Here is a 13,643-nt window from a genome sequence, read left to right as displayed (position 1 = left end):
GTAGATGGGGGTAAGTTGTCAGCCATCCAACACGAAAGATGAGATCGCTCCACAACATCATTGGGAGCATAAACATTAACTATTCCAAAGGAATGATTAGTGATAGAAAGAAAAATCCAAATAATTATGTGCATGGGGTAAGAACCATGCGAAATAATAAAAAAATTAAGAGGAGGTGAAAGGAGAGTAACTACACCATCTCTACCAACTTCGTGTTGAGAAGAAAATATAATGTCATTTGGCAAAATGATGCAATAGGCAGAAGAAAGCATGAAACTAGAGATTTTTAGCTCTTGCATACAAAGGAAATCTAGATTACCATGTCTATGAAAGGTATCTTGAACATAATACTTTCTAGAGAGGATTGTAAGAACTCACACATTTCATGATAAAAATTTCATGAAAACTCTTCCATATATGTCTCATCCTCAAGTAAGGAGTAGCTATTTTGCAAGAAGGTTGTAACTAGGTTAAAACTAGAGGGAAACCCTTTATGAATAATGACCCATCACTTCTCTTTTGGTTTCTCAACACACCTTGGTGGACTGCAAGAATGCCGCAAAGTTTGTGTCTTAATGGAGGATGTAGTGAGCGAAGTACAAACCACTATAGGAGTGGTAGCCCTTGCAACCGCCTTGATCCCCTAAGGAGAGTTTGAAACTTGCAAAATGAAAGGAATTGATTCTTGTGAAACTATCATCAACCCTGCAATGACTGGGGTTTGTGCTCCATTCTACACAGGAGGCATGGATGCTAATGCTATATTTGATTATTTGGGGGTTGAGGAAGCCTTGCCTTTGTTCCCACTAGTGGTCCATTCCTCTCTTTTTTTCCCCTTCTAGTGGCTTGATAGGAGCATCTTTGGGCAAGAGTTTAAACCTAGGCATTGCTAAAGGGAAATCCTTTATCGTGTGTTCTACCCATTGACACCTATAATAGGTGTTTGGAAAGTTCAAATAAAGTACCTTCTAGGAGAAGGGGTGGGAACCAACCTAAATTTCCATAGAATCCTTGAGATATTTGGAGAGATCACCTCAACACAAACACATTTTTTAGGGTGAGCTTTAAAAAACTTATAATGTTCCTTGGTAACAACTTTTCTAAGAGTGTTGGAAATGGGCTCAATAAATGACCATCAAGGTAGGGGGAGACCAAGAAACTCAACCCAAATAGGAACCCTAAGCTTTTTGTCATTAGAGACTGTAAAGTCTCGAGACCACCTTTGAAACACAAGCAAGGAGGAACGAATCAACCAAGGGCCATTTCCAAAGACCGCATCAACTTGGGATGGGTTAGGAGAGTGGAATTAAAAATATGTTTGGTAAGGTTTTGCATAGCTTCAAGGCGGACTCCAAAAGGACTCCAACTCTTGCTAACCCATTCTCTGAGCATGGGTTCAGGAGGATTCCTACCCACAAAGTACCCTATCAGTGTATGTTTTTCTAACCATTCACATGCATCATTAAATTCTTGTAGAGGATGAATAATATTAGGATTACCTTGTGGAAGACCTTCAGGATGAACTTGCGATGACGTTTATTCAATGGAGGTGACATGGCTATATGAAGCATCAACTTGACCACCAATATCAACTATTGGGTCACAGCTTGTCGGGACCATTATAAACTAGCCCTAAAAACTCTCACACAAAATGTGGTTTGATAGATGGTAGACTCAGGAGAAGACACATGAAACCCTAGCAAAGCAAAAAACCTAGCAGAGACCTACTAAGCAACTTTGGGTATTCTTAAAGAAATGTCATTTTTTAAGGTTGCTTTAGACCTCACTAGTATCTCTATTTAATACATCAAATATCCTTTATTTGAGATAAAGATGAAAGAAATTCAAGGGAACCTATATATTGATGATTAGAGACCTAGATGATTCCAAAAGAGGACAACATGGAAAATAATATAGATTTTGACGTCTTGGAAGATATAATCATAATCAACCACTAAAATTGGAAAACCTAAATATGTAAATAAAAAAGGAAGAATAATTGAAAATTAACAAATATGGTTTGAAATTTTGCAAGAACATCCCCTTTTATAGAGAAATGAAGATCACACAATAGAATTTTGGGGTTTGCATGCTCCTAGAAAAAGATAATTAAGCATAAACGTATATTTTAATTATAAGAAACTAAAACCAACATAGTTAAAAAATATATCATTTTGCAAAAATGGAATGACATAAGGGTGACTTCATAGAATTGGATGGAGCTTTTGAAGTTCTTGGCATTATCTACAAACTCTTGATTATCTAGTGAAAGTTTGTAATCCTTAGGCAAAATGGAAAGATAGTAAGGCCACAAGCTTCTCCTCTAAGATTAATTTTCTTCTCAGTGTCTATGGTCATATGAATATGGTGTAGCATTCACAAAAATAAGTTAAGACACTAATTATATGGAGTGAGCTTCTTTGAATCTATTTTATCATTTTGTACCATTACATTATTTGTGGTTGCTTTTATAGCTACAAGATTGCACTAGTCATTTGGCTACATGTGCTGGGCCTTGTAGCTATGAGCCTACATTAATCCTTTGGCTATGAGGTATCTACTACCCTTGTTTCATTAGGGGATAATTCTTCAAAAACACTATCATAACATGTTGTCATATTTCAAAAATAACCATCTAAACATGTAAACATTTATCAAACCATCACTTATCAAGTTTAGTGCTCTATGCTTTGAAAATCACACACATATGTACCTAACAAGAACATTTATTAGAATCATCTATAATTACCATCTTAAATAGAAGCATAACTTAAGAATGTGAGAAAATACAACTATGAATAAACTATATTTCTCATTTTAATCACTTTTCCTTTGAAAACATCAATGATTCCTTATGAAGACATTTATAAATTTACGCCTAAAGAAATTAAACAAGATAAAAGCCATGATTATCTTTCATACTCCTAGCGTGACTAAAATAATTCTCTTGTTTTCAAACCATGGATGAAATTGGCATAGATATAACTTTCATGTTTGTTATAGTACGTTCAAGTGTGGTAGAATCAAAGGATGCAATTAGGACAAAATGACATTGTTCTAATCATACCATAGTGCTATCAACAATTAGAGATGGTTGATCAACACAAGGGTTTGGATAGGTTCACATAAAAGGTTAATCATGCTCATTGAAATAAATCCTAAGATAGTGCATTGATAGTGGAAGGGCCCTATCATTACTTTTTAAATGTGTTGTGCATATCACTCACACCTTTTATATAGATTGGTTATGCTAATATTAATGGAAGACGAGGAAGATGGAGGTAATTGTATTTGAGTTTGTGCATGTGTGTGCATGTGTAGTTTATTTTATAGTTGGAGAGGATTGCATGCAGCCTTTATGTAGCTCAAAAATTAATATATTTTCTTTGTAAATAATGTTGTCCTCTTAATTGGGAAATTATATGAATTTTTTTGCACTTCATAATGTAAAGGATATGATCTCATGCCACTATTCATTGATTAAATCCTTTTTGAACAACTCTTATTTTATAAATACATAAATAAAAAAATATGCATATATTAATAAAACTTCCTTGAAATTACTTACTTAAAAAATGAAATCATAGCCCCCAACATCATACCGTGTTATTTAATTAAGAAAAATTAGGTTTTGAAGGAATTTGAAACTTTGTACATATCTATTACATGTGATTAATAATTTTAGATTCCCAACATGATGTCATGTCCCCTTTTGCAAATAATTAAAAAATAATAACTTTTGCTAAGGCTATCAGGCTCAAAAAGTGAAGTTTCGAGAAAAGGGGCTAATCTTTGGAAACCAATGGATTAATAAATGAAAATTATTATTAAAATATGTATTATTGACCCCTCTTGGTCATGATTTAGTGTTATGCCCTCTTTTAAAGGGGTTTGTAGGCATTTCAGGCTCATTCTAGAACTTGATTTTTGCTCATTGCTTTGTTGTTCTTCAGAGGATGCCAAACTTGTGGAGAAGGAGACCCAAGGATAGGAGTTTGTAGGTTTATAGGAAGTCTAAGGATAGGAGTTTGAGGCCATTCCATGTGCAAGCTCATGCAGAGTTTGCCTTTGTGCTGAATTGTGCAAATTGTGAGTTTTCGGGTGTGTTTCTTGTAAGAGTTTGGTGTTTCTGGTTGAGCATTTCATATCAGTTTGGTTTGCTACTATATTGTAGAAATTAAGATGTTAAAATATATTTGAATACATGTATTAAGTTGTGGTTATAATTCTGTGATAGATTATTAGTATTTTGTGGTGGTTTCGGGCTATTTTGTGTTGTTTTTGGGAGCTTGATGAGCATTATTTTTGTCCTCCATTTGGGAGCTATTGTGTAAACTCCATAAAGATCTGCAAATGTCATTTTGTGTATTTTTATGTTGGTGAAATTTCTATAAAAATGTCTACTTTCAGATTTATTAATAATATGTGAAGCTATAAAGTTTTTGGCACTATTTCGGGCGTACTCGATTTGAGTTTTATTGAGAAATTGGTTGATCTTTTGAAATATTGGTTGTTTGATTTTAAAATCTGATTAGAGGCTTTAAATATCATTTAAAATTAGAACGGGGACATTTCAGTGGTATCAGAGCTATGATCTTGCCAGCCTAAGGGTTTGTAGAGGTTGTATGCAACTAACTGAAAGAGAAAAGAGATATTTGCAACGAGAAAAGAATAAAGAAATTTTGATCAAACCTCCAGTTAAAAATAAAAGTACAAAATCCAAGGAAGGAAAAAGTATGGCTGACCCAAATGAGATGGTAAATTAATTCTTCCAAGACATCCAAAATACTCATAAGCAACTAGTGGATAGTTTGGCAAAAACTAGAGAGGCTTTGTGGATATTGACAGAAAAACTGCAAGGAGTTGTATCTACTAATGAGAAAGGAAGCACTTTAGAGAATCCAAGAAATTTGAAACCCACACCCTCTAAATAAAAAAAAACTATTTTCCTACCTATAGATGAGCCACCAGTACCAAATCCATCCCTTAGTCCTATGGAAGAGGTTACAACTAACTTGATTGCATTAAGAGCTACCTACAATGGCTTAGATGATGACTATCATAGTTCAATTCCTTTTAGAGAATATTTGGATATGGTGAACACTTTGATGCCCAAGAAAGAGTACAAGAGGGAGCATGACATAAGTGGAAGAGATCTCAAAAATAAAATAAGCAAGTTTATTACACCTACTTTTGATGGAGCAAATAAAATTTCAGCTAGAGCATGGCTACAAAAATCACAAACCTTCTTCACACTTAACCCCATGAAAGAGGGTGAGGTCATTCAATTCACAAGTCTACACTTGGAAGATGTAGCCTATGAATGGTGGTATCATGGAATGACTACTCAAGGTCATGATCAGGTAGCTACATTTGATTATTTTAGTCAAGGAGTGATAGATAGATTTGACCTCAAGGATGATGAAGAGTATTTTAAAGAATTGTCAAAGTTGAAGCAAACCAACTCAATTAATGAGTATATATAAGATTTTCAAAAAGTGACTATTATGGTACCTGATATGAGTGAAAAGAGGATTTTTTATCTTTTTCTTGATGGGTTGGAAGATTCTATTAAGGGTTTGGTTAAGGCTCTCTCACCCTCAACCTTACAGGAAGCTATCAAAAGAAGTTTGTAACTTGAAACTTGTGTGTCTATGAAACTAGTCACTAATCAAAAACCCCCAAATCTTTGGCAACATAAGAGGAATTTTTAGAAAAAGAATTTTCCAGCATTATCACCAAAGAATGTGATAAATGTAGAAAAAAGAAGGTAGATGAAGAGACTAGGAGTGAATTACAAAGGAAAAAGATTTGTTTCACTTGTAGAGAACCATGGGTTCCAGGGCACAGATGTTTGGGGAAAGGTCAAGTGCACTATATTGAAGTTGCTTTGGAATCTAATTTAGATGAGCATGAATAATTTCATGACACTAAGGAGGAGGAAGAAGAAGAGAAAGAAAAAGAAATCAGCAAGGATGGAACTTTAGCAACATTATCAGGAGTCCCAAGATACCATCCCTTTTGAATTTAGGGGGTACTAGTAGGGAAGAGGTTGATAGTTCTTCTTGATGGTGGGGCAACTCACAATTTTATTGATGAGGGATTTATCATGAAAAGAGGGCTTAAAGCAGAAGATTTTGAGGGATTCAATGTTACTGTAGCTGATGGATTCACTATGCCTTGTACATGGGTGGTGAAACAACTCAAGATGACCTTAGGAGATTATGAGTTATGTGATGACTCCTATGTTGTTGGCATTGGGGAGACAGATCTTTTATTGGGTGTTCAATGGTTGCACTCTATTGGAGGCTATTACATGAATCATCAAACTATGGAGTTTAAATTTTATTCCAATGGGAAAGAAGTCTTATTGAGAGGCTTATCAAATGGAGCACCTAAGGTGGTCATTGCAAAGAGGATGGAGAGGATTTTTCGAAGAGGATGAGTAGCATGGGCAGTAGAAGTCATAATCCATCCAACAAGCTCTCCAAAGAATCAAGGTAATTTCTATTTTGAAATTCAAAATATTCTTGATAAGAATAGTATAGTTTTCAATGACTTGCCTCTAGGATTACCATCAGATAGAGGTTTTCAGCATGTTATAGAGTTAGAACAAGGTGCCAAACTAGTTATAACAACTCCATACTACCATCCAAGAGGTTATAAGGAAGAAATATAAAAAACTATTAAGGAACTCTTGGACATGGGATTCATAAGGTCTAGCTCTAGTTTATTTGCATCATCTATGGTACTTATCAAGAAAAATGATGGTACAATGAGAATGTGTATAGACTACAGGGCTCTAAATAAGAAGATCATAAAAAATAGGTATCCCATACCAAACATAGATGAACTCATTGATGAGTCACCTGGTTCTATATACTTCTCAAAAATTTACTTAAGATCAGGGTACCATCAAATTTGCATAAGGAGGGAAGATGTGGAAAAGACCACTTTTAGATGTCACTATGGGCACTTTGAATTTCTTGTTATGCCATTTGGCCTCACTAATGCACCAACAAAATTCCAATCTTGTATTAATAAGGTGTTCAACAAGCATCTTCAAAAAAAAAAATTTGGTATTTTTTGATGATATCTTGATTTACAGTAAAACATGGGAAGAGCATCTAAAGCACATAGACATTGTTTTGGGAATCTTGGAGCAGCAATCCTTCTATGCTAAGCTATCTAAATGTGACTTTGGTTTGATAGAGATCCTATATTTGGGACATATTATAAGTTCTAAAGAAGTATAGGTTGATCAACAAAAAATTAGGCAATTTTGGATTGGCCTCCACCCACTAATCTTATACATTTGAGAGGTTTCTTCAGGTTGTGTAGCTACTATGGGAGATTTTCCAAGGGATTTTCTTAGCTTGTTTCCCCCTTGACTGATTTGACAAAGAAAGGAGCTTTTATTTGGACAAAAGAGGCACAAAAAACATTTGATAAGCTTAAGGAGGTAATGAGTTCATGCCCTATGCTTGCAATTCCAGATTTCTCTTTACCTTTTGTTGTTGAATGTGATGCTTCTAGAGAAGGTATAGGGGCTGTCCTAACTCAAAGGGGACATTGAAAAGAATTTGAGAGTAGAAAATTAAATCAATCAGAGAAAGGTTACTCCATCTATGATAAGAAAATGTTGGCAATCATGAATGCACTTCATGAGTTTAGACAATATTTGGTATGTGGGAGATTCATTGTAAAGATAGACCATAATAGCCTCAGGTTCTTCTTGAACCAAAGGGATTTGAATGATCATCAACAAAAATGGGTAAGAAAATTGCAAGCTTATGTTTTTGATATTGAATACATGAAAGGAAAGAATAATGTGGTCGTTGATGCTCTCTCAAGAAAGCCCACTCTGTGTTCCTTAACATCTATCTCTGCTAATTGGAAAATCTCCATAATTTTAGAGTATGCTAAAGATTCCTTTTCCACCAAGATTTTGGATAAGTTAGTGGATGATAATAGGTACAAGGTTGTTGATGAATTGATTTATTATAAGAACAAAATTTTCTTAGTCCCAAGATCAAAAACTAAGGAGAGGATATTGAGGGCCTTTCATGACACACCTTTGACTAGTCATCAAGGATACTTCAAGACATATAGGAAACTTTGAGAGTAGTTTGCATGGAAGGGTATGAAGGAGGATATCCTTAAAAATATTTAGGAATGTATGGTATGCCAACAAAGCAAGAGTGAGCAATTTTTTTCTGCAGGGTTGTTGCAGCCACTTCTTATTCCTGAACAAAAATGGAAAAGTATTTCCATGGACGTCATCACTAGGTTGCCCAAGGTTCAAGGTAAGGATTGCATATATGTGGTGGTAGATAGAATAACTAAGTATGCACATTTCTTTCCCATCACATCTAATTTCAAGGCATCACAATTTGTCGAATTGTTCCTGAAGGAAATTTTTAGGTTACATGGCTTGCCTAGAAACGTCATTAGTGACTAGGATATTAGATTCCTTAGCTCTTTTTGGAAGGAGCTCTTTCATTTGGTAGGAGCTAAACTCACTCCTAGTACTATCTATCACCCTCAAATAGATGGACAAACATATATAGTTAATAAATGGATAGAGGGATATTTGAGGAACTATGTTTCAAATCAACAACATACTTGGGTGAAATGGTTTCACCTAGGGGAGTATTGTTATAATACATCTCATCACATGTCTATTGGTATGCCTCGTTTTCATGCTCTTTATGGTTATGATGCCCTTTCCTTTGTTGATCTAGTCTTTTTAGATAGTAGAGTACCTATAGCAAGTGATTTTGTCAAGCAAAGCCAAGACATAATGAGGTTCCTCAAGGATAATCTACAACATGCACAAAACCAACTTAAGTTGTCTGCTAATAGGAAAAGGACTGAAAGATCTTTTGAGGTGGAAGATTTGGTATTTTTTAGGTTGTAGCCATATAAGAAAATCACCTCAAAAAGGAGTGGGGCAGAGAAGCTCAAGCCAAGGTTCTATGTGCCTTATAAGATCATTAAGAAGGTAGGAGAGGTAGCTTATGAATTGGAGCTCCCACCAAAAAGAAAAATACATAATGTTTTCCATATCTCTTTCCTGAAGAAGGTTCTAGGCTAGAAAATCATAGTATCTATAGAATTACCATCTATTGATGATGAAGGGAAATTAGTTTTGATACCAGAAGAGGTTTTGGATACAAGAGAGAAAAGATTGAGAAATAGGAGCATCATAGAGCATTTGGTCAAATGGAAAGGATTACCATTGGAGGATGCAACTTGGGAAGGAGCACATATTCTTGAGCATCCCAACCTTCATTTCTTGAGGACAATAAATTTTTAGGAGGGAGGACTTGTCATGTCCCCTTCTCAAATAATTAACAAATAATAACTTTTGCTAAGGCTGGCAAGCTCAAAAAGTGAAATTTTGTGAAAAAGGGGCTAATAATTGGAAACCAATGGATTAATAAATAAAAATTATTATTAAAATATGTATTATTGAACCCTCTTGGTCATGAGTTAGGGTTATGCCCTATTTTAAAGTGGTTTGTAGGCATTTTAGACTCATTCTAGAACTTGATTTTTGCTCATTGCTTTGTTGTTCTTTAGAGGCTGCCAAACCTATGGAGAAGGAGACCCATGGAAAAGAGTTTTCAGGTTAATAAGAAGGATAAGGATAGGATTTTTAGGCCATTCCATGTGCAATATCATGCAAATTTTTCCCTTGTGTTGAATAGTTCAAATTTTTGAGTTTTTGGGTGTGTTTCTTGGAAGAGTTTGGTGTTTGGTGTTTCTGGTTGAGCATTTCATATCAGTTTGGTTTGATTCTATTTTGGAGACATGAAGATGTTAAAATAGATCTGAATACATGTATTGGGTCATGGTTATACTTCTATTATATATTATTAGTGTTTTGTGGTGTTTCTAGGCTATTTTGTGTTGTTTTAGGGAGCCTGATGAGCATTGTTTTTGTCCTCCATTTGGGAGCTATTGTGTAAACTCTATACAAATATGGAAATTTTATTTTGTGGGCCATTATTCTGGTTAAATTACAGTAAAAATTTCTACTTTCAAATTTATTAATAATATGTGAAGCTGTGAAGTTTTTGGCACTATTTTAGGCATACCCGATTTGGATTTTATTGAGAAATTGGTTGATCTTTTCAAATATTGGTTGTTTGATTTTAAAATCTGATTAGAGGCTTTAAATATCATATAAAATTAGAAAGGGGACATTTTACATGACCAAAAAATGCTAGCATATCACCTAGGAACAACAAAAGGCTAGCAAACTACCAGCAAACCAACATACACAACAACAAAATAGAACACAACTAGACAAAAAATCAACACAAAAGTTACTCCCATAGAATTCAATGCCCTAACCACATCTTGTTCCAATTTAATCATCCTTTGGACATCATTCTTCAACTCCAATGCACCATTTGAGATGGATGCCACATTTTTTTATACACTAGCTTTGGTTCTTCTACCTAGACCAAAAACAACACCAACACTATCCTCATAAACCTATTCCACATTGATGATGACCTTAGACTATAGAGAGTCCTCTAGCTTAGGCACCTTAGCTTTCATGCTATTCACATAATTCTTCAATACCTTATGGTAGTCTTGCATAATCTTCTTGATGGTAGTATTCATCCTATCAACCCTCTGGTTTTTATCCTCCATCTTTCCCTTGCATATCAAATTATTTTTCCTCAGCCTCCACAAAATCCAACATCTCCTTTTTCTTCTCAAGTTTTCATAGAGAACCAACATTGGGTAGGGGAGGATTACCAATCATCTTCTTCAAATCCTCAACCTTAATCATCAGAGAATGAAAATTTAATCTAAGGCTTTTAATTTCATAGAAATCCCATTTCATAAGATGGAAGGAATAAAGAAGGCATAGCTTCCCAAGAACAAATGTCTTAGTCCTATTGCAAGCTCTGTTCATCATCATCATCCATCTCCATGCCTTTTTCTTCCCACTGAACCCTTCACTTAGATGACTCCACCTCAACGATATGCTTAGAATATTTTGAATTAGTAGAGGAGCTAGAAAGCCTTTTCTTTTGGAGAGAAGGAGGGCCCTCCTTTTAATCATCCTTATTACCCATCCCTTTTTATTCCCATTTAACCCTATCCTTCAAAGAAAAATCTTTGGGAGACTTAAAAAATTTAATCATTTTAACAAGAGGGTCATGAGACACCTCCACCTCCTCTTCTGAGTCCACCCTCAATCGATCACAAGAATGCCTACCCACTTTAGTGTTTTCCCTCTATTTAATGCTAAAGTGGGGAGTTATAGCCCTAATGCATGTACTTGCAAGTAAGGAGAATAGGGCTTTGGTAGACAATTTGTCTCTTAGGGTTACACCTCTATATATTAACACTATAATTAAATGTCAACAATAAGTATAAGGGAAAGTAAATTTAAGCTTTATGTTGGAATTGGTTAAGCATCACGAAATGATATCAATGGATTCTAATGTATCTACCATCTAGAGTAAAATACTCAATGATGATCTTGAGCACTTCCCTCCAAATTTTCTTTATATGTTCAAGCTCATGAGAGGAATAATTACCTTTTTCCATAAAATCCCTCTCCTAGTTCTATAGAAACCCTAAATTGGTAGGACTTCAAAAATGTTATTTTAATCAAATCAGTACAGGTTAAGGAAAATATCAGAGATGAGTAAAATAAAGACATTTCAATTAAAAACATCCAATTATTAGGTAATTAATTTAATCAATTAATTAACTAATTATTGATCATATTAAAATCCAAATTCTAAAATCAATTCAAAAAGGAAAAACCAATTCAAAAAGAAAAAAAAATAAACATTTATCCTCACCTTTTTGTAAAATATGTCAAAAGATAAAATCAAGAAAAGGAAAAAAGTAAAAAAGAGTATTTATCCTCACATATCTTGAATGATAATGCAAAATGAATTTTCCTTTATGAATTTATCCTTGGTGGACCTCATTTGACCTTACCCTACTATTACCATGGTAAACCTACCCTACCCAAACCCCTTTTGAAAATCTATAAATACAAGGCCATTCAAGAGAAAATAGGACTGAAGTTTTATGTATCATCACTATTGGAATTCTTGAGCTAAGAGATATCAAGTCATTAAGTATCATAATTATAGGTTATTCTAGAGAATTTATGCATCATTGAGAATCATTTTAAAAGTATTTCATGTCTACATCTTATTAGATCATTATAGATTTCCATTATAGATTAATCCCATTCTAGGGTTATCTCTAAGGTGTTGATTATAGAGATATTTTAGTTGTTTTAGTTAGGGAGACATGAGACATTCTCAAAAGGTTAATTTGGTAGTTTTTTTCTTGGGTTTACTTTTTCATTAGATTTACTAGCATTTCAAACTAAAGTCTCATGGATATGTGTTTCCTTGTGTACAAAATGATGCCCACTATGGGGTTGTAAGCCTCATTTTCTAAATCTTTACCTATAGAGCTGGTTTCATAACATATTTAACATATTCAATTAATTGCATTCTCAACGGTGCTTGAGGAAGATAGATCTCATACATCATAACTTTAAAAAATACTCCTAGAGTCTTATATGATACATCTGGAACTCAATTTTCTTGTTTTAGTGTTTATAACCTCTGTTTTAACACATATAACACATAATTTAGTGCATCTAAAAGTTATTTTGGTGCATGTATGGTTTCTTATACCACATATGAATATGTTTTGTCGTAATTACACCATTAAATAATGCATTTGATTTCTTGTATAGAGCATTTAAATTATTCCACAATGCAGTTGTTCTCTAAAATAGCACATCTAATTTTCTTTGCACAAAATCAAAATTCACGAAATCTAATCTAAAATCTTGATTTTTGGGTAGTTACAGGTCTCGAAAAAGCTGATAAGGAGCAACCAAGTCATCAAAATCATGAAAAAAAAGTGAAGAAACCTCAAAAATCTATCTAGCCTTTTGATAGTGGAATTAGGTAATCCTAAACTCTTTTGGTTTTTGTGCTTAAATTGTGGCATTTCATTTCTAATTTTTCCATTAGTACAAAAAAATATTTCAAATCTTTGACTTGGTATTAGGCCTATGCTCTTCACTCTCATGAGTGAACTAGAATGCCAAAAATACCAAATTTTTAATGAGAATCAACTAAGGAATGAAAAAACACCTTTCTTAATTAAGAGCCTCTTGTTTTTCTTAGATTGAAGGTTCCAAAATCAAAAAAATTTTGTCTAGTGTGTTTGGAAATTGGAAGTAGTAGGGATATGCTCTCATCCTTTTAGGGCGATCAAACTCCCTGACCTTCTTTTTATTTTTATTTTCCTTGCTTTGAATAGGTAGATTAATCAAGGCCATAGAAGGGCATACCTCATGAGATTTCCCTTAATAGGGCCAGTGAGAGGGAAGGCCCTAAGACTTGCATTATTAATGGGGTTTCAGATACTAATACATTAGGGGTCAATTTGTGATGCCAATTTGCGACGACGGGCAAATGTTATTTTTTTTGGCTTTTTTTTTTTCAATTATAGCCTGACGACATCACAATTACGACATTAGGAAACATAGGTGTCGCAATTGCGACGTTGTCGGGCTATATTTGAAAAAAAAACATTTGGAACGCAAGTTTTGTTTGGCGGCATACAATATA

This window comes from Cupressus sempervirens, chromosome 7, assembly GCF_028749045.1.
Source record: "Cupressus sempervirens isolate cs-2001-9-10 chromosome 7, ASM2874904v1, whole genome shotgun sequence".
NCBI lineage: Eukaryota > Viridiplantae > Streptophyta > Pinopsida > Cupressales > Cupressaceae > Cupressus > Cupressus sempervirens.
The sequence above is the reverse complement of the archived record's forward strand: the minus strand, read 5'-3'. Positions refer to the sequence as shown.